The 21584-nt window shown below is 40.6% G+C and overlaps 1 non-coding gene across 1 annotated transcript; it reads left to right on the top strand.

Moving 5' to 3' along the window:
- Nucleotides 1-471: 471 nt before the first annotated feature.
- On the top strand, nt 472-579 carry LOC112708569 (small nucleolar RNA R71). The gene has a single exon (XR_003156422.1). It is a non-coding gene; the product is annotated as a small nucleolar RNA R71 (small nucleolar RNA).
- The last annotated feature ends 21005 nt before the right edge of the window (nt 580-21584 follow it).

Below are 21584 nucleotides of genomic sequence, written 5' to 3'. Positions count from 1 at the left end.
TTGTTGAGGATTCTGTTGATCCTTCCATGAGAAATTTGGGTCATTTCTCCATGAAGAATTATAGGTGTTTCCATAGGATTCTCCCATGTAATTCACCTCTTCCATTGCAGGATTCTCAGGGTCATAATCTTCTCTTTCAGAGGAGGCTTCTTTAGCACTGCCAGATACAACTTGCAATCCAGTCAGATTCTGAGAAATTATATTGACTTGCTGAGTCAATAATTTATTCTGAGCCAATATGGCATTCAGAGTATCAATCTTAAGAACTCCTTTCTTCTGAGTTGTCCCATTGTTCACAGGATTTCTTTCAGAAGTGTACATAAACTGGTTATTTGCAACTATTTCAGTGAGTTCCTGAGCTTCTGCAGGCGTTTTCTTCAGATGAATAGATCCGCCTGCAGAATGGTCTAATGACATCTTGGATAACTCAGACAGACCATCATAGAAGATACCTATGATGCTCCATTCTGAAAGCATGTCAGAGGGACACCTTCTAATCAATTGCTTGTATCTTTCCCAAGCTTCATAGAGGGATTCACCTTCCTTCTGTTTGAAGGTTTGAACTTCCACTCTAAGCTTACTCATCTTTTGAGGTGGAAAGAATTTAGCTAAGAAGGCATTGACCAGCTTTTTCCAAGAGTTCAGGCTGTCTCTAGGTTGTGAGTTCAACCATATACTAGCTCTGTCTCTTACAGCAAAAGGGAAAAGCATAAGTCTGTAGACCTCGGGATCAACTCCATTGGTCTTAACAGTGTCACAGATTTGCAAAAATTTAGCCAAGAACTGATGAGGATCTTCAATGGAAGTTCATAAAACTTGTAATTCTGTTGCATCAGAGAAACTAATTGAGGCTTAAGCTCAAAGTTGTTTGCTCCAATAGCAGGAATAGGGATGCTTCTCCCATAGAAGTCGGGAGTAGGTGCAGTAAAGTCACCAAGCACCTTCCTTGCATTATTGGCATTGTTGTAATTTTTGGCTGCCATGTCTTCTTCTTTTTCGAAAATTTATGTCAGGTCCTCTCTAGAGAGTTGTGCTTTAGCTTCTCTTAGCTTCCTCTTCAGAGTCCTTTCAAGTTCAGGATCAGCTTCAACAAGAATGCCTTTATCTTTGTTCCTACTCATATGAGAGAGAAGGAAACCAAGAAAATATGGAATCCTCTATGTCATAGTATAGAGATTCCTTAATGTGTTAGAGGAGAAGAAGAATGGAAGGAGGAGGTAGAGAGAGGAATTCAAATTATAGAGAGAGAGAGGGTCCGAATTATCAAAGGAGGATTGTTAGTGATTAAATAGAAAGAGATGAGAGAGGAAATTTTCGAAAATTTAAAAAAAAAATAAAATTAGAGTTTAGAACAATTAGTTAATGAAGAAGGGTTTTGAAAAAGTTGTTAGTGGTTTTCGAAAAAGATAAGAAAAAGTAAGTTTTGAAAAGATAAGAAGTTAGAAAAAAAAGATTTTGAAGTTAAAATTTGAAAAAGATATGATTTGAAAAAGATTTGACTGAAAAAGATATGTTTGAAAAGATATGATTGAAAAACAATTTAAAAAAAGATTTGATTTTTAAAATTGATGACTTGACTAATAAGAAATTAAAAGATATGATTCTAAAATTCAAATATTGAACCTTTCTTAACAAGAAAGTAACAAACTTGAAATTTTTGAATCACAACATTAATTGTTAGCAAGGATTTTCTAAAATCTTAAAAGAAAAATGAAAAAGATTTGATTTTGAAAAAGATATGATTGATAAGAGAAGGTATGAAAAAGATAAGATTTTGAAAAATTAGTTTTAAAATTTGAAAAAGTGAAAAAGATTTGGAATGAAAACAAAACTACCTCCTTGGTGCTATCCTGGCGCTCACTTGGTTGCCTCCTTGGGTGTTAAATGCCCAGCCAGGTACCCTGGCTGGTGTTTAAACGCAGAATTCCTTCCTCACTGGGCGTTTTGGACGCCCAGCTTTTTCTCTGTAATTCCTCTGCTGTATGTTCTAAATCTTCAATTCTCTGTAGTATTGACTTGAAAAGACATAATTTTGAAATATTTTTTGAATTTTTAATGATGAGAGAGAAAAACAACAAGAACACTTTGAATGTCAAGATGAACATCAAGAACATATTTTTTTGAAAAGTTTAAGAAAAGAAAGACATGCAAAACACCAAACTTAGAAATTTTCATAATAAAGACACTAACAAATTGAGAATGCACATGAGAAACAACAAAAGACACAAAATAAGAGAATTTAAAGATCAGACAAAGAAAATCATCAAGAACAACTTGAAGATCATGAAGAACACAAGAACATACTTTCGAAAAAAATGCAAGAAGACTAAAGACATGCAATTGACACCAAACTTAAAAATTGACACTAGACTCAAACAAGAAACACAAAATTTTTTTTTGATTTTATGATTTTATAAATTTTTTGTAATTTTTTTCGAAAATTATTTTGAAAAAGAAAATAAGAAACTTAAAATTTTTAATACAAATTCTAGGAATCATGCAATGTTAGTCTAAAGCTTCAGTCTAAAAGGATTAGACGTGGTCAGCCAAGCTTTAGCAAGACATTACATACAATAGCCAAATTGATGGGAATCAAAAGGGCTCCTGTGATGATAAAAACATCATCTGAAACTCTAGAATTCATTCTTAAAAATTCTGAAGAAGAAAATAAAAAGAAAAATACCTAATCTAAGCAACAAGATGAACCGTCAGTTGTCCAAACTCGAACAATCCCCAGCAACGGTGCCAAAAACTTGGTACACAAAATCGTGATACACAACTTTGTGTAGCTGACCACAAGTGCACTGGGTCGTTGGTGCACGAAATTGCAATCACACTTTTGCAACCCCGCACAACTAACCAGCAAGTGCACTGGGTCGTCCAAGTAATACCTTACGTGAGTAAGGGTCGATCCCACGGAGATTGTCGGCTTGAAGCAAGCTATGGTTATCTTGTAAATCTTAGTCAGGATATCAGAAATTATCAGGATTGATTGTGAAAAGTAAAAGAACATGAAATCAGTACTTGTTTTGCAGTAATGGGGAACAGGTTGAGGTTTTGGAGATGCTTCATCTTCTGAATCTCTGCTTTCCTACTGTCTTCTTCTTCAAGCACGCAAGGTTCCTTCCATGGCAAGCTATATGCAAGGGTTTCACCGTTGTCAGTGGCTACCTCCCATCCTCTCAGTGGTAATGTTCAACGCACTCTGTCACGGCACGGCTATCCATCTGTCGGTTCTCAATCAGGCCGGAATAGAATCCAGTGATTCTTTTGCGTCTGTCACTAACGCCCCGCCTTCAGGAGTTTGAAGCTCGTCACAGTCATTCAATCATTGAATCCTACTTAGAATACCACAGACAAGGTTTAGACCTTCCGGATTCTCTTGAATGCCGCCATCAGTTCTAGCTTATACCACGAAGATTCTAATTAAAGAATCCAAGAGATATCTACTTAATCTAAGGTAGAACGGAGGTGGTTGTCAGGCACACGTTCATAGTTGAGAATGATGATGAGTGTCACGGATCATCACATTCATCCAGTTTAAGAACAAGTAATATCTTGGAATGGAAGCAAGCATGATTGAATGAAAAACAGTAGTAATTGCATTAATTCATCAAGACACAGCAGAGCTCCTCACCCCCAACCATGGGGTTTAGAGACTCATGCCGTGGAAAGTACACAAAGAAACGTGTAAAGTGTCATGAGGTGCAGATACAATGTCAAAAGATCCTATTAATAGTGAGCTAGTAACCTAGGGTATACAGAAATGAGTAAATGACATAAAAATCCACTTCTGGGTCCACTTGGTGTGTGCTTGGGCTGAGCACTGAAGCTTTTCGTGTGTAGAGACTCTTTCTGGAGTTAAACGCCAGCTTTCATGCCAGTTTGGGCGTTTAACTCCAAGTTTTATGCCAGTTCCAGCGTTAAATGCTGGAATTTCTGAGGCTGATTTGCCACGCCGGTTTGGGCCATCAAATCTCGGGCAAAGTATAGACTATTATACATTGCTGGAAAGCCCAGGATGTCTACTTTGCAACGCCATTGAGAGCGTGCCAATGGGCTTCTGTAGCTCCGGAAAATCCACTTCGAGTGCAGGAAGGTCAGAATCCAACAGCATCTGCAGTCCTTTTCAGTCTCTAAATCAGATTTTTGCTCAGGACCCTCAATTTCAGCCAGAAAATACCTGAAATCACAGAAAAACACACAAACTTGTAGTAAAGTCCAGAAAAGTGAATTTTAACTAAAAACTAATAAAAATATACTAAAAACTAACTAGATCATACCAAAAACATACTAAAAACAATGCCAAAAGCGTATAAATTATCCGCTCATCACAACACCAAACTTAAATTGTTGCTTGTCCCCAAGCAACTGAAAATCAAAATAAGATAAAAAGAAGAGAATATACTATAGACTCCAAAATATCAAGGAAACTTAGTTCCAATTAGATGAGTGGGACTAGTAGCTTTTTGTTTCCGAACAGTTTTGGCATCTCACTTTATCTTCTGAAGCTCAGAATGATTAGCATCTATAGGAACTTAGAACTCAGATAGTGTTATTGATTCTCCTAGTTAAGCATAATGATTCTTGAACATAGCTAGTGTATGAGTCTTGGCTGTGGCCCAAAGCACTCTGTCTTCCAATATTACCACCGGATACATACATGCTACAGACACATAATTGGGTGAACCCTTTCAGATTGTGACTCAGCTTTGCTAGAGTCCCCAATTAGAGGTGTCCAGGGTTCTTAAGCACACTCTTTTTGCCTTGGATCACAACTTTATTTCTTTCTTTTTCTTTCTTTTTCTTTTTTTTTCGATTTTTTTTTGTATTCACTGCTTTTTCTTGCTTCAAGAATCAATCTGATGATTTTTTAGATCCTCAATAACAGTTCTCTTTTTTCCTCATTCTTTCAAGAGCCAATAATTTTAACATTCTCAAAACAACAAATTCAAAAGACATATGCACTGTTCAAGCATTCATTCAGAAAACAAAAAGTATTGTCACCACATCAAACTAATTCAACTAGTTTCAAGGATAAATTCGAAGTCCTGTACTTCTTGTTCTTTTGTGTTTAAAGCATTTTTCATTTAAGAGAGGTGATGGATTCATAGGACATTCATAGCTTTAAGACATGATCTTTAAATTTTATTAATTATGAATTAAAAACAAGACTCAAAAATAGATATAAGATGAGACTAGAAAATAAAAATAGAAAACAAAAATTTAAATAGGATCCTAATGATAGAGGTTTTCACAGAGTTAGGACTCAACAACCTTGATTTTGAGAAGTGGATGCTCCCTCAACTTGAGATGAGAGCTTTTGGCGTTTCAACTCTTGGAGTTCACGCCCCTGCTTCTCTTGTTCCTTCAGCAATTTGCAGAGCATGCAGTTCTGATTCTGCTGTTCTTCCTTCAGTTGCTCGATAGTTTCTTGTAACTTGATGATAGATGCTTCTAGGCTGGTCCAGTAGTCAATTTTAGGGAATTCAGGGAGGAATTCCTGCGCCCTCCTCTTGATAGAGTTGTCTTGCATTTGTCCTTCCATTGACTTCTTGGTGATTGGATGTTCAATGGGTATGAATTCATCTACTCCCATCTTTACCCCAGCCTCCTTACAGAGCAAGGAGATCAAGCTTGGGTAAGCCAATTTGGCTTCAGTGGAATTCTTATTTGCAATTGTGTAGATCTCACAAGCAATCACATGATGAACCTCCACTTCTTTTCCAAGCATAATGCAATGAATCATCACTGCTCTCTTGATAGTGACCTCAGAACGGTTGCTAGTGGGCAGTATGGAACGCCCAATAAAGTCTAGCCAACCTCTTGCAATTGGTTTGAGGTCTCTCCTCTTGAGTTGGTTTGGGACACCCTTTGAATTGGTTATCCACTTAGTTCCAGGGAGGCATATGTCCTCTAGAATTTGATCCAACCCTTTATCTGCTCTCACCATTCTCCTATTAAAGGATTCAGGATCATCCTGCAGTTGAGGCAATTTGAAGATTTCTCTTATTTTGTCCAGATGGAAGTACATAACTTTCCCTCTGACCATGGTTCTGTAGGTATGGTAAGCAGTTCCAGTCATTCTCTGCTTATCTGTTAGCCACAGATTTGAGTAGAATTCCTGAACCATATTCCTTCCAACCTTTATCTCAGGATTGGTTAGAACTTCCCATCCTCTATTTCGAATTTGCTCTTGGATCCCCGGATATTCATCTTCTTTCAGATCAAATTTGACTTCCGGGATCACTGACCTCAGACCCATTATCTTGTGATAATGGTCTTCATGTTCTTTGGTTAAGAACTTCTCTTGATTCCAAAGATTCTTTGGATTATTCTCTTTCTTTCCTCTTAAATTGGTTTGTTTTCCCTTAGGAGCCATGATCTTGATGAATCTTGGCTTAGTGATCACGGAAAAGCACACCAAACTTAGAGGTTTGCTTGTCCTCAAGCAAAAGAAAGGAACGAAGAGAGAGAGAGAGAAGAAGAGCAAATTCGAATGGTGTGGGGGAATGAGGAGGCCAAACGTGTTTTTATAAGGGGGGAGGAGATTTCGAAAAAAAATTGAAAGGAGATTTGAGAAGATATGGAGAGAATTTGAGAGAAAGGTGAGTTTTTGAATAAGATTGGGATTGATTTGAGAGGGATTTGAAGAATGATTTTGATTTTTGAAGATTTGGAAGTGAATGATGAAAGGTTGGGATGTATTTATGTAGAAAAGTATGGGTAAGAAAAGGAAAATTTAAAAAAAATTTGATTGAAAATCAAAATCTTGGTCCCCCCACCTTTCTGGCGTTAAACGCCCAGAATGGCATCCATTCTGGCGTTTAATGCCCATTTGTTGCCCATTGTGGGCGTTTAACGCCCAGCCAGGTGACCTGGCTGGGCGTTAAACGCCAGAATTCCCTTTATCACGGGGCATTTTTCTAAATGCCCAGGATGCTGCACACCTGGCGTTAAACGCCCAGAATGGTGCCCATTCTGGCGTTTAACGCCCAAAATGGCACCCTTACTGGCGTTAAACGCCCAGAATGGTGCCCATTTTGGCGTTTAACGCCCAAAATGCCCCTTACTGGCATTTTTTCGCCAGTAAGCTCTTTTTCTCTGCTTTTTGCACTGAATCCTTCTGTAACTCTGTGAATTCCTTCATTTTTGATACTTGCCTTTGTAAAAACAAAACATATAACCTGCTAATGACTGGGTTGCCTCCCAGCAAGCGCTTTTTTACTGTCTTTAGCTGGACCTTTACTGAGAATCACTCAAGTCTCAGTTTTGAGCATTCCTGCTCAAAATTGCTTTCAAGATAGTGCTTGATTCTCTGTCCATTAACAATGAACTTTTTGTCAGAATCTATATCCTGAAGCTCAACATATCCATATGGTGACACTCCTGTAATCACATACGGACCCCTCCACCGGGATTTGAGTTTTCCTGGAAACAATCTGAGCCTAGAGTTGAAGAGCAGAACTTTTTGTCCTGGCTCAAAGACTCTGGATGACAACTTCTTGTCATGCCACTTCTTTGCCTTTTCCTTATAAATTTTTGCATTTTCAAAGGCATTGAGTCTGAACTCCTCTAGCTCATTTAGCTGGAGCAATCTTTTTTCACCAGCTAACTGAGCATCCATGTTTAGGAATCTGGTTGCCCAGTAGGCTTTATGTTCCAGTTCCACGGGCAGATGACAGGCCTTCCCATACACCAGTTGGTATGGAGAGGTTCCTATAGGAGTCTTGAATGCTGTTCTGTATGCCCACAGAGCATCATCCAAACTCTTTGCCCAATCCTTTCTTCGGGCTATCACAATCCGTTCTAGGATTCTTTTTAGCTCTCTGTTAGAGACTTCAGCTTGCCCATTTGTCTGTGGATGATACGGAGTTGCCACTTTGTGGCTAATTCCATATCTGACCATAGCAGAGTATAGCTGTCTATTGCAGAAATGAGTGCCCCCGTCACTGATTAGTACTCTGGGAACACCAAACCTGCTGAAGATGTGTTTCTAGAGGAATTTCAGCACGGTCTTGGTATCATTAGTGGGTGTAGCAATTGCTTCTACCCACTTAGATACATAGTCCACTGCTACCAGAATGTAAGTGTTTGAGTATGATGGTGGGAATGGACCCATGAAGTCAATTCCCCATACATCAAACAATTCTATCTCTAATATCCCTTGTTGAGGCATGGCATATCCGTGAGGCAAGTTACCAGCTCTTTGGCAACTGTCACAGTTACGCACAAACTCTCGGGCATCTTTGTAGAGAGTAGGCCAGTAGAAGCCACATTGGAGGACTTTAGTAGCTGTTCGCTCACTTCCAAAATGTCCTCCATACTGTGATCCATGGCAGTGCCATAGGATCCTTTGTGCTTCTTCTCTGGGTACACATCTGCGGATCATTCCGTCTGCACATCTCTTAAAGAGATATGGTTCATCCCAGAGGTAGTACTTGGCATCTGAAATTAATTTCTTTCTTTGCACTCTGCTGTACTCCTAGGGTATGAACCTCACAGCTTTATAATTTGCAATATCTGCAAACCATGGAGCTTCCTGAATGGCAAAGAGTTGCTCATCTGGGAAGGTATCAGAGATCTCAGTAGAAGGGAGGGACGCCCCAGCTACTGGTTCTATTCGGGACAGATGATCAGCTACTTGGTTCTCTGTCCCTTTTCTGTCTCTTATTTCTATATCAAACTCTTGCAGAAGCAACACCCATCTTATAAGCCTGGGTTTTGAATCCTGCTTTGTGAGTAAGTATTTAAGAGCAGCATGGTCAGTGTACACAACCACTTTGGATCCTACTAGATAGGATCTAAACTTGTCAATGGCATAGACCACTGCAAGTAACTCTTTTTCTGTGGTTGTGTAATTCTTCTGTGCGTCATTTAGAACACGGCTGGCATAATAAATGACGTGCAGAAGCTTGTTATGCCTCTGTCCCAACACTGCACCAATGGCATGGTCACTGGCATCACACATTAGTTCAAATGGCAATGTCCAATCTGGTGTAGAGATGACTGGTGCTGTGACCAGCTTAGCTTTCAGGGTCTCAAATGCCTGCAGACACTTTGTGTCAAACACAAATGGTGTGTCAGCAGCTAGCAGGTTACTCAAAGGTTTTGCAATTTTCGAAAAATCCTTTATAAACCTTCTGTAGAATCCTGCATGCCCCAGAAAGCTTCTAATTGCCTTAACATTGGCAGGTGGTGGTAATTTTTCAATTACCTCTACCTTTGCCTTATCCACCTCTATTCCCCTGCTTGAAATTTTGTGCCCAAGGACAATTCCCTCAGTCACCATAAAGTGACATTTCTCCCAGTTTAAAACCAGGTTAGTCTCTTGGCACCTTTTCAGGACAAGTGCTAGGTGATTAAGACAGGAGCTGAATGAGTCTCTATATACTGAGAAGTCATCCATGAAGACTTCCAGGAATTTCTCCACCATATCAGAGAAGATGGATAACATGCATCTCTGAAAGGTTGCAGGAGCATTACACAGACCAAAAGGCATCCTCCTGTAGGCAAACACGCCAGAAGGGCAAGTAAATGCTATTTTCTCTTGGTCTTGAGGATCTACTGCAATTTGGTTGTAACCTGAATAGCCATCCAAAAAGCAATAATAATCATGACCTGCTAGTTTTTCTAGCATTTGGTCTATGAAGGGTAAAGGAAAATGATCCTTTCTGGTGGCTGTATTGAGCCTTCTGTAGTCAATACACATACGCCACCCTGTGACTGTTCTTGTAGGAACCAGTTCATTTTTTTCATTATGAACCACTGTCATGCCTCCCTTTTTGGGGACAACTTGGACAGGGCTCACCCAGGGGCTATCAGAAATAGGATAAATAATCCCAGCCTCTAGTAATTTAGTGACCTCTTTCTGCACCACCTCCTTCATGGCTGGGTTTAGCCTCCTTTGTGGTTGAACCACTGGTTTGGCATTATCCTCCAACAGGATCTTGTGCATGCATCTAGCTGGGCTAATGCCCTTAAGATCACTTATGGACCACCCAAGAGCTGTCTTGTGTGTCCTTAGCACTTGAATCAGTGCTTCTTCTTCCTGTGGATTTAAAGCAGAGCTTATAATCACTGGAAAAGTGTCACCCACTCCCAGAAATGCATACTTCAAGGATGGTGGTAGTGGTTTGAGTTCAGGTTTGGGAGGCTTATCCTCTTCCTGAGGAATTTTCGAAAATTCCTTTGTTTCCACTGATTCTTCTTGATCAGGTTGAGCATCCTTGAAGATGTCCTCAAGCTCTGATTCTAGGCTTTCAGTCATATTGATCTCTTCTACCAGAGAGTCAATAATGTCAGCGCCCATGCAGTCATTTGGTGTGTCTGGATGCTGCATAGCTTTTACAACATTCAACTTGAACTCATCCTTATTGACTCTCAGGGTTACTTCCCCTTTTTGTACATCAATGAGAGTTCGTCCAGTTGCTAGGAAAGGTCTTCCTAGAATGAGAGTTGCACTCTTGTGCTCCTCCATTTCCAACACCACAAAGTCAGTTGGAAAGGCGAATGGTCCAACCTTGACAATCATATCCTCTATTATGCCTGCTGGATGTTTAATGGAGCCATCAGCAAGTTGGAGGCATATCCGGGTTGGTTTGACTTCTCCAGTCAACCCAAGCTTTCTGATAGTGGATGCAGGTATTAGATTGATGCTTGCTCCAAGATCACATAGGGCTGTCTTGGTGCAAGCACCTTCCAATGTGCATGGTATCATAAAGCTTCCTGGATCCTGAAGCTTTTCTGGTAAGCTTTTCAGAATGACTGCACTGCATTCTTCAGTGAGAAATACTTTTTCAGTTTCTCTCCAATCCTTCTTATGACTTAATATTTCCTTCATGAACTTAGCATGAGAAGGTATTTGCTCAAGTGCCTCTGCAAACTGAATCTTTATTTCAAGAGTCCTTAGATAGTCTGCAAAGCGGGCAAATTGCTTATCCTGCTCCGCTTGGTGGAGTTTTTGAGGATAAGGCATCTTGGCTTTATAGTCTTCAACCTTAGATGCTGCAGGTTTATTCCTTACAGAAGTGGTTGAAGAAGCCTTGTTAGAGGGATTACTGTCAGCACTCTCAGGTGTCTGATCTTCCCTTGGCATCTGAACGCCAGGATTGAGTGGAAAATGGGCGTTTAACGCCAGCTTTCCCCCCTTTTCTGGCGTTTGAACGCCAAAAGTGTTCCTCTCTGGGCTCTTACTGTCCTCAGAGGGATTTTGAACAGTGGTTTGGTTATCCTCTGTCAATTGTTCCTTATTTGGCTTTTTGCTCTTTTGAGCAGTGTTATTCAGTGTCTTCCCACTCCTTAGTTGAACTACTTGACATTCCTCTGTTATCTGTTTAGATATTTGCTGTTTTGCTTGATTCAACTGCAGTTCTATGTTCTTGTTAGCAACTTTAGTTTCATGTAGCATCTCTTTGAATTCTGCTAACTGTTCTGTCATCAGGAGCAATTGTTGATTAAGCTCAATCATCTGTTCCTGAGGATTAGGATCAGTGACTACTATCATGACTTCCTCTTTTGGAGAGAACTCATTGCTAGAGTACAAATATTGGTTTCTAGCAACAGTGTCTATAAGCTCTTGAGCCTCTTCAATTGTCTTCCTCATGTGTATAGATCCACCAGCTGAGTGGTCTAAAGACATCTGAGCTTTTTCTGTAAGCCCATAGTAGAAGATGTCTAACTGTACCCACTCTGAAAACATTTCAGAGGGGCATTTTCTTAGCATACCTCTATACCTCTCCCAGGCATTATAAAGGGATTCATTATCCTCTTGTTTAAAGCCTTGGATGTCCAGCCTTAGCTGTGTCATCCTTTTTGGAGGGTAAAAGTGATTCAGAAATTTGTCCGATAACTGTTTCCATGTCTTTATGCTTGCTGAAGGTTGGTTATTTAACCACCTCTTAGCTTGATCTTTTACAGCAAAAGGAAACAGTAATAGTCTATAGACATCCTGATCCACCTCTTTATCATGTACTGTGTCAGCAATTTGTAAGAACTGTGCCAGAAACTCAGTAGGCTCTTCCTGTGGAAGACCGGAATACTGGCAATTTTGCTGCACTATGATAATGAGTTGAGGATTTAGCTCAAAGCTGCTTGCTTTGATGGGAGGTGTACAGATGCTACTCCCATATGCAGCTGTAATGGGGTTAGCATATGACCCCAGAGTCTTTTTGGACTGATCAATCCCACTTAAGTCCATAATGGATAAAGGGAAATGATATGGATTGCAAATAGATAAATTTTGTTGTTTTTTTTTTGAATTAACCGAAATAAATAAAATAAAACAAAAGGAAATTAAAAAAAATCGAAAATAAAAAAGAAAATAAGATCAAAGCAAATTGAGAACTGAAACAATTAGTTAATTAAAAAGATTTTGAGATTAGCAATTAGAAATATATGATTGAAAAAATTTTATGAAAAAGATTTAATTTTTGAAAAGAGGAAAGAGAAAAATAACAAAATGACACCAAACTTAAAATTTTTAGAAAATCAAACACTAATTTTCGAAAATTTTTAAGGGAAAAACACAAAGAGGACACCAAACTTAGAATTTTTTAAAGATCAAAAAGAGACTAAGGACATGCAAATTCGAAAAACTAAAAGAAAAGCAAAAGCATGCAATTGACACCAAACTTAAAATATGAAACTAGACTCAACTAAAAGACTCTAAACCAACAAAAACAAAATAGTCCTAATCTAAGCAACAAGATAAGCCGTCAGTTGTCCAAATTCGAACAATCCCCGGCAACGGCGCCAAAAACTTGGTGCACGAAATTGCAATCACACTTTTGCAACCCCGCACAACTAACCAGCAAGTGCATTGGGTCGTCCAAGTAATACCTTACGTGAGTAAGGGTCGATCCCACGGAGATTGTCGGCTTGAAGCAAGCTATGGTTATCTTGTAAATCTTAGTCAGGATATCAGAAATTATCAGGATTGATTGTGAAAAGTAAAAGAACATGAAATCAGTACTTGTTTTGCAGTAATGGGGAACAGGTTGAGGTTTTGGAGATGCTCCATCTTCTGAATCTCTGCTTTCCTACTGTCTTCTTCTTCAAGCACGCAAGGTTCCTTCCATGGCAAGCTGTATGCAAGGGTTTCACCGTTGTCAGTGGCTACCTCCCATCCTCTCAGTGGTAATGTTCAACGCACCCTGTCACGGCACGGCTATCCATCTGTCGGTTCTCAATCAGGCCGGAATAGAATCCAGTGATTCTTTTGCGTCTGTCACTAACGCCCCGCCTTCAGGAGTTTGAAGCTCGTCACAGTCATTCAATCATTGAATCCTACTTAGAATACCACAGACAAGGTTTAGACCTTCCGGATTCTCTTGAATGCCGCCATCAGTTCTAGCTTATACCACGAAGATTCTAATTAAAGAATCCAAGAGATATCTACTTAATCTAAGGTAGAACGGAGGTGGTTGTCAGGCACACGTTCATAGTTGAGAATGATGATGAGTGTCACGGATCATCACATTCATCCAGTTTAAGAACAAGTAATATCTTGGAATGGAAGCAAGCATGATTAAATGAAAAACAGTAGTAATTGCATTAATTCATCAAGACACAGCAGAGCTCCTCACCCCCAACCATGGGGTTTAGAGACTCATGCCGTGGAAAGTACACAAAGAAACGTGTAAAGTGTCATGAGGTGCAGATACAATGTCAAAAGATCCTATTAATAGTGAGTAAATGACATAAAAATCCACTTCTGGGTCCACTTGGTGTGTGCTTGGGCTGAGCACTGAAGCTTTTCGTGTGTAGACTCTTTCTGGAGTTAAACGCCAGCTTTCATGCCAGTTTGGGCGTTTAACTCCAAGTTTTATGCCAGTTCCAGCGTTAAACGCTGGAATTTCTGAGGCTGATTTGCCACGCCGGTTTGGGCCATCAAATCTCGGGCAAAGTATGGACTATTATACATTGCTAGAAAGCCCAGAATGTCTACTTTCCAACGCCGTTTAGAGCGCGCCAATTGGGCTTCTGTAGCTCCGGAAATTCCACTTCGAGTGCAGGGAGGTCAGAATCCAACAGCATCTGCAGTCCTTTTCAGTCTCTAAATCAGATTTTTGCTCAGGACCCTCAATTTCAGCCAGAAAATACCTGAAATCATAGAAAAACACACAAACTCGTAGTAAAGTCCAGAAAGGTGAATTTTAACTAAAAACTAATAAAAATATACTAAAAACTAACTAGATCATACAAAAAACATACTAAAAACAATGCCAAAAAGCGTATAAATTATCCGCTCATCAGTCGTCCAAGTAATACCTTACGTGAGTAAGGGTTGATCCCATGAAGATTGTCGGCTTGAAACAAGCTATGGTCATCTTGTAAATCTTAGTCAGGCAGATTCAAATGGTTATGGGGTTTTGATAATTAAAAGAACGAAATAGCACATAAAATATGATAGAAATACTTATGCAATTTATTGGTGGGAATTTCAGATAAGCGTATGAAGATGCTTTGTTCTCTCTGAGCCTCTGCTTTCCTATTGCCTTCATCCAATCATTCATACCCTTTTCCATGGCAAGCTGTATGTAGGTGGATCACCGTTGTCAATGGGTACCATCCATCCTCTCAGTGAAAATGGTTCGACTACGGGTTACATAGGGCTAATCAGCTGTCGGTTCTCGATCATGTCAGAATAAGATCCATTGATCCTTTTGCACACTGTCACTGCGCCCAACACTCGCGAGTTTGAAGCTCGTCACAGTCATCCCATTCCAGATCCTACTCGGAATACCACAGACAAGGTTTAGACTTTCTGGATCTCAAGAATGCTGCCAATTGATTCTAGCTTATACCACGAAGACTCTAATCTCACGGAATGAAAAACTCTATTGTCAAGAGAGGCAACCATGCGTCGTGAACCAGGAGGCCAAGAGATATACATTCAAGCTCGTTTTTAGGTAGAACAGAAGTGGTTGTTAGGCACGCGTTCACAAGTAAGAATGGTGATGAGTGTTACTTGATCATCACATTCATCATGTTGAAGTGCGAATGCATATCTTAGAACAAGAATAAGCTTGAATTGAATAAAAAATAGTAGTAATTGCATTAATTCATGAGGAACAGCAGAGCTCCACACCTTAATCTATGATGTGTAGAAACTCCACCGTTGAAAATACATAAGAACAAGGTCTAGACATGGCCTAATGGCCATGCCTCCCAAATAACATGAAACAATCAAAAAAGGGTTCAAAGACCTGATCCCAAGATCAAAGATGATCAAAAAGATGAAAATACAATAGTGAAAGGTCCTATTTATAGTGAACTAGTAACTTAGGGTTTACAGAAATAAGTAAATGATGCAGAAATCCACTTCCGATGACCACCTGGTGTGTGCTTGGGCTGAGCATTGAAGCTTTCACGTGCATAGGCTTTTTTTGGAGTTAAACGCCAACTCTGGTGCCAGTTTGGGCGTTTAACTCCAGCTTTTATGCCAGTTCTGGCGTTTAACGCCAAAAAAGGGTCTCTGACCGGTGTTTTGACGCCAATTTGGGCCATCAAATCGCAGGAAAACTATGGACTATTATACATTGCTGGAAAGCCCAAGATGTCTACTTTCCAGAAAATCTACTTCGAGTGCAGGGAGGTCAGAATCCAACAGCATCTTCAGTCCTTTTTTCAGCCTCTGAATCAGATTTTTGCTCAGGTCCCTCAATTTCAGCCAGAAAATACCTGAAATCACAGAAAAACACACAAACTCATAGTAAAGTCCAAAAATGTGATTTTTAAAGAAAAACTAATAATTATATACTAAAAACTAACTAAATCATACTGAAAACTACCTAAAAACAATGCCAAAAAGTGTATAAATTATCCGCTCATCACCTAACAAACAAACCAAATAGATCATCCAGGGCTTCAGGCCTCGACAGAAACCAACACAATATAAAGATATCACACATGTGCACCAGGTCAAATACCTCCGTCATTGTGTTCACTCTGCTCCGGTTGAACGCCTGCCTGACGTGACAAAGATTTGTACTTGACCTCCGAAACATCGACGACCCTTTGTGCTAGGTCACGCCACTTTGAGCTTTCCGCCATCATTTTGTTTGCTTTGTTATACATTCGGCGAACGGTCACTTTAGAATGTTGCTGTGCCCTGCGCAGCAACTTTTCCTCCCGGCGCCGTGCCTTCTCCTCGTCCTTGAGTTGAACCTCATTTTCCCTCAACTTAACCATTAACTTTAACCACTCGGCCCTAACCTTGAAGGGTTAATCTGAGATCTTTTCAAGCCTAGCCTCCCAAATCTCCTTCCTCCTGAAAAGCTCAGCCTCAACGAGGTCACAATCCGCGGACTTTTCATCTATACGGATGATGTCGATCAGAGAAGCAATCGGTTGTTCTGTGAGGTCGATGGGACTAACGTCGTGGTCAGTGATGGACTCCTTTGATATTTTCTCATAAGTATACCGTGGAGAGAGTAGTGGCGGGTGGCAGAAATAAGGAGGGGGATAAGGATAGATAGAGAGGTGAGAGAAGGAGTTACGGCAGAGAAGAACTGGGATAGAAGCATTAGGAGGGATAGGATTTATCATTAACGGGCATGTATACATATACAGTGTAGGGTAAAGTGGAAAGCTGCTTCAAATACTTTTTTCGTAGAAAATGAGTAATTGTACTGTTTGGGGAAAATAAACGATTTATATTTAAACTAGTTCGATGGAAGAAAAAAAAAGAAGAGATAACAATTTAATTACATATTGGCTTAAATTAACATTTCGCATTAATATAGTTTTAAATTTGTTTTAAAAATTATTTTTTCAATGCTCAGCTTTAAAAATTACGTTTACGATATCTTCGATTCCCGTGCCAAACCCAAAAATGAAGCATCGGTTACAGTGGGCATAAATGAAGGCGTGTGTGGCACGGTACTTGACTTATCTGGTGAGCCGTTTTGCAATATATAAGTTCCCTCCCCAGCGTTCCTTCATCATGTGTGGTGATCCATACTAACGACGGTCCTTCTGTAACCTTCCCCTCCCCCTGTTCTGAGGGTTACCTGAAACTGTAGGTCAATCTCGGACGAGATCTTCTGTACTAGTCGGAGCTGTTGTGTCTGACTTGTTGGACTTGGTGGTGGTGCGCTGATCCTTTGTCACCGGAGGCTGGGGGTACCTGCAAGGGACTCCGATACTTAAGTCAGCAAGGGTATTAAGCAAGTTTTTTAGTAGAATCAGAGTATGAGTTATACCTGGGTGCTCTAGCGTATTTATAATAGTGTAGAGTGACCTTCTAAGATAAGACAAGTTAGTTATCTTATCTTATCTTTATCTTTTGAGTGAGGTCATCTTATCTTCAAAGGAACCGCCCTTCTCCCTGCGGGCTTGGACTGCGTTGGGCTTTGGTACATGGTCTTCTGTTAGGGCCCCTCTTTGGGCTTTCCTGGTGACTTGGCCAAGCTCTCTGAGAAGAGTTCGGGTCGTCCTGACCTGAAGAGGTCGGTCGCTTTATCTGTAGAACATTCCGGGTCGGACAGCTCGACCCAGGGTATGAACAGTGCCCCTGATCGAGCTCGGTCTTTATTAGGAGGTTGAGTCTTAGTTTTTAGGACTTCGAACCTTCTCGGGTGAAGCCAAACTCGAGCATTTTGTCGACTTTATCTTTGTAGAGTTCCTTTTTGAATGCGGAACATTTCGCTTCCTCTGAGAGCGCGCGCTTTTGTATTAGCGTCCTAGCCTTGGGAATGCGCGAGGGTTTTAATACCCTCATTAATTGGTTTTTGATGCTCCGCTTCTCTTGGCTTTATTTTGAATTTGTTCTCAAGAAACGGTTTTCTCTTTTCCGTAACTTCCCTTTTTTTTTCATTCTTCTGTTTCACCTGAAGTTTGTCTTTTCATTTTTTCGACGCTGTGTCTTGTGCTTTTGCTTGAGGGAAGATTTCTTTACTTCGGCTTCCATCTTTCTCCAGGGCTCTTTCTCCTTTCTTCAGGTTAGTTTTTCTTTCTCTTCACTATTTATTTTTGCTGCTTTGTATTTGATTCTTTGATGACACTCTGATTTTGTACGTTGGAAAGCTTGAACCTTTTCCTTATTACTGTGCTTGGTTTATTGCTGTGATGCCTGTTTTCTGGTCTTTCATCCTTATGTATGCTTTGGGTGATTTTTTCTGGTTTTGGCTTCTTATTAGGGCTTCGTATGTTGTCGTTGATTTCCATACTACTGTTTTGAAAAGGTTGCTCCTTTGATAACTTTGTTTGCTCCATTGATGATTTTGTCTTTGTCGATGGTTTTTTCTTTGACTTTCGCCTTTTTCTTCTCGGGACATTGTTTGTTGGAAGAGAGTTTATCTTTTGTAGATTTTTTTGATACTTTACTCTGTCATTGCCTCCAAAGGATGCCCCTGGACCTTGGTGTGCGTCCTGGGGTTTTCCTTTTACTGTTTGTGTGCTTGAGGTCGCGTTGTCCGAGTTGCTTCCATATTGCCCGAATTTGTTTTGGGTTAGTAACCCGTTTCCTTTTGTTTGTAGGATTAGTTGGCCATGTCATCTCGCAAAAATATTGTCGAGGCATCCTCTAAGGTTCTTGAGGGGATGTCCGACTGGTTGGACTCTCTTGTGTTGCTATGTGTATCTCTAGCTAATTCGGAGTTCTGTGCAGAGCTTAGAAAACACCATCGGATATGTAGTAGTGAGAATCAAGAACGCAACTATGAGTTGGTGGCACCCGATTCTGATGACAGGGTCTGCTTTCCTGTTCCGACCCAGGGAGAACGTCCTTTCTTTTATGCATATAATTTCTTCTTTAGCCAGATGAATATTACCCTTCCTTTTACTTCCTTTGAGACCGACCTGTTGTGGTCTTGTAATGTAGCCCCATCTCAGCTTCATCTGAATTCTTGGGGTTTTATTAAGATTTTTCAGCTGGTTTGCCATGAATTTAGTGTTAAGCCCTCTTTAACTCTTTTCCTCTATCTGTTTGTGTTGACCAAGCCTGGAACTACCAAAAGGAAAGCTTCTTGGATTTCTTTTAGGCCAGCCCAGGGACATAAGGTTTTTTCCATGTATGATGAGTCTTTCCGAGATTTTAAGAATTACTTTTTCAAGATCCGAGCTGTTGAAGGAGCTCGTCCTTTCTTTTTGGATGAGAATGGCGAGCCTCGTTTTCCTTTAGAATGGCAGAGGAATGTAGTTGTATCTACGTATACCTAGGAGATGTTAGACGAGGTTGAGCAGGCTTTTGTTACTGCTTTGGAGGATATTTGGGGGGAACCTCCCCATCTTGAGACCAAGAAATTTCTGGGGGATCCATCCTTGATCCGCACCATGTTGGGTATTATAAACTGTGTCCCCATTTGTTTTGTTTTTTGCTTTCTTTACTGGCTTGTAAGTTGTTGTATTTTTTTATTTTTCAGAGATGTCGAAGAATAATGACTCGCTGAAGGCCTTTAAGAAGGCGAGGAAGGCTACCGCGGCTCAGAACATCCCGGCCAAGGTGGTCGAAGAAGGGTCCTCCCAGGTTTTGTTGAAGACGTCTGTCCCAAGCTCTCTTGGGCCGAGGAGGATGATCCATACTCCCCGGGTTCGTTTGGTCGATCTGTCGCAAGCTTCTGCTGGTACCTCCTCTCCTTCCACCGCTCCTCCTCCAAAAAACCTCGGACTGTCGAGCCTTTTAATCTTGGTGCTCCCGACTTTGATGCTGTTGGGTTTGTAGATCAACAGATTGCTCCTTATGGTGTCATGCCTACTGACGATGTATCCATTCTCCGTTATTTAGACTTTATTACTCGGAGTGGTATTACACGGGCACACATGGGAGCGACTTTATACCAGACTGCTTAAGATCTTGCTATCCATGCTACCAAGGCATTTATGGAGGAGGCAAAATCGGATTTTGACCGAATTAAGGGTTTGAAGGAGGAGCTCAAGGTGAAAGTGGCCGAGCTGGAAAAGGAGCTGAAGGGGGAAAAGGCTCGGGCTGTTGGTCTGGCGGCTGCTGTGCAACTGGCCGAGGATACGACATTAAAACATAAGGATAGCTATGTTACTACTTATAGAGAGATGATGGAGCTTAGGGGTAGCTTGGAATATATCCGGGCCGATTATACCGAACTTCAGAGTCATCTTGTAGGCAGTGTTACTGCTGCTTATGAGAATCTGAAGGAGCAAGTTTAAGTTCTTGCGCCAGATCTCGACCTTTCCCTTTTTAGTCTGGACAACATTGTTAGGAATGGTAAGATTGTCCCTGACGATCCTGATGATGATGAAGATGATCGTCCTTCACTGCCCGCTACCAAGACTTCTATTGCGCTGACTTCTTCGACTTCCACTGCTGAGATCAATCACCCGGGGGGGAACCAGATTGCTAAATCTTGAACCGGGATGATGGGACAGTGGATGCGGTGTCTCTTCAGACTCGTCCTCCTTCACCCCGAGTTGATGCTGCTGAGAAGCCTTCGAATGTTAACTGAATTTTCTTCTTGCTCGTTGTAGATAGCCCCGCTTGTGGGCTTTTTAAAACTCTTTATTTTGTAAATAATGTTTTGACGCTTTTCTAGTTGCTTGTTCAGCAACTTTATTTTGATAAACAAAGTAGTTTCCAGGCTTTGTGGGCTGAACTTGGTGGCCTCTGAAGCTGGCTATTATTATAACTTTTGTTTTCGTATCATATCTATCTGTGCTTGTCTTGGTACCTTCGTAGGCTTTGAGAGTGTTGGGACTTTGTCTGACATGATCGGCTTGATTCCTTTGCCTGACGCTGCTTTCAACAATTTGAACTTTGTTCAGGTCTTCATTAGGAATTATAGTACTGAGATTTCCGATTTCTTCAACTTGGCTTTTGTTCGAGTTGTTTGTTTGTAACCCTCTTTTTTGGACCTTATTTAGGTCTCTTTCAGAGGTAGCTTTATCATGTCGGATCCTCCTAAGTTATTCTGTAATCCTCTTTCTTGGACCTTGTTTAGATCTCTTTCAGGGATTACTTTTATAACTTATATACTTTGGGCCGACTTCGTCATGTCGGGTCCTGTCGAGTTACTTGGTAATCCTCTTTCTTGGACCTTGTTCATGTCTCTTTTAGGGATTACCTTTGTAACTTTATATTTTGGGCCGACTTCGTCATGTCGGGCCCTATCGAGTTACTTGGTAATCCTCTTTTTTGGACCTTGTTTAGGTCTCTTTCAGGGATTACCTTTGTAACTTTATATTTTTGGGCCGACTTCGTCATGTCGGGCCCTGTCGAGTTACTTGGTAATCCTCTTTCTTGGACCTTGTTCAGGTCTCTTTCAGGGATTACCTTTGTAACTTATCTTTTGGGCCGACTTCGTCATGTCAGGCCCTGTCGAGTTACTTGGTAATCCTCTTTCTTGGACCTTGTTCAGGTCTCTTTCAGGGATTACGTTTGTAACTTTTTCATAGGAGTCCGTCTTCATCATGTTGGGCTCTTCTAAGTTATAGTAATCCTCTTTTATAGGGTTGGCCAGACCTCTTTTCAGGGCTTTACTTATAACTTGGGTTGTTGTGGCTGGTTTGACTTCTTTATGTCGGCCAGTCTTCAAGTTATTTTATAGCAATCCATTTTATTAGGACCTCGTCAGGTCCTTTCTATGGATCACTTTCTATAACTTCTTTCA

Source organism: Arachis hypogaea, chromosome 8, assembly GCF_003086295.3.
Source record: "Arachis hypogaea cultivar Tifrunner chromosome 8, arahy.Tifrunner.gnm2.J5K5, whole genome shotgun sequence".
Taxonomy (NCBI): Eukaryota; Viridiplantae; Streptophyta; class Magnoliopsida; order Fabales; family Fabaceae; genus Arachis; species Arachis hypogaea.
Note: the sequence above shows the minus strand (reverse complement) of the source record. Positions and strands in the feature narration are given on the sequence as shown.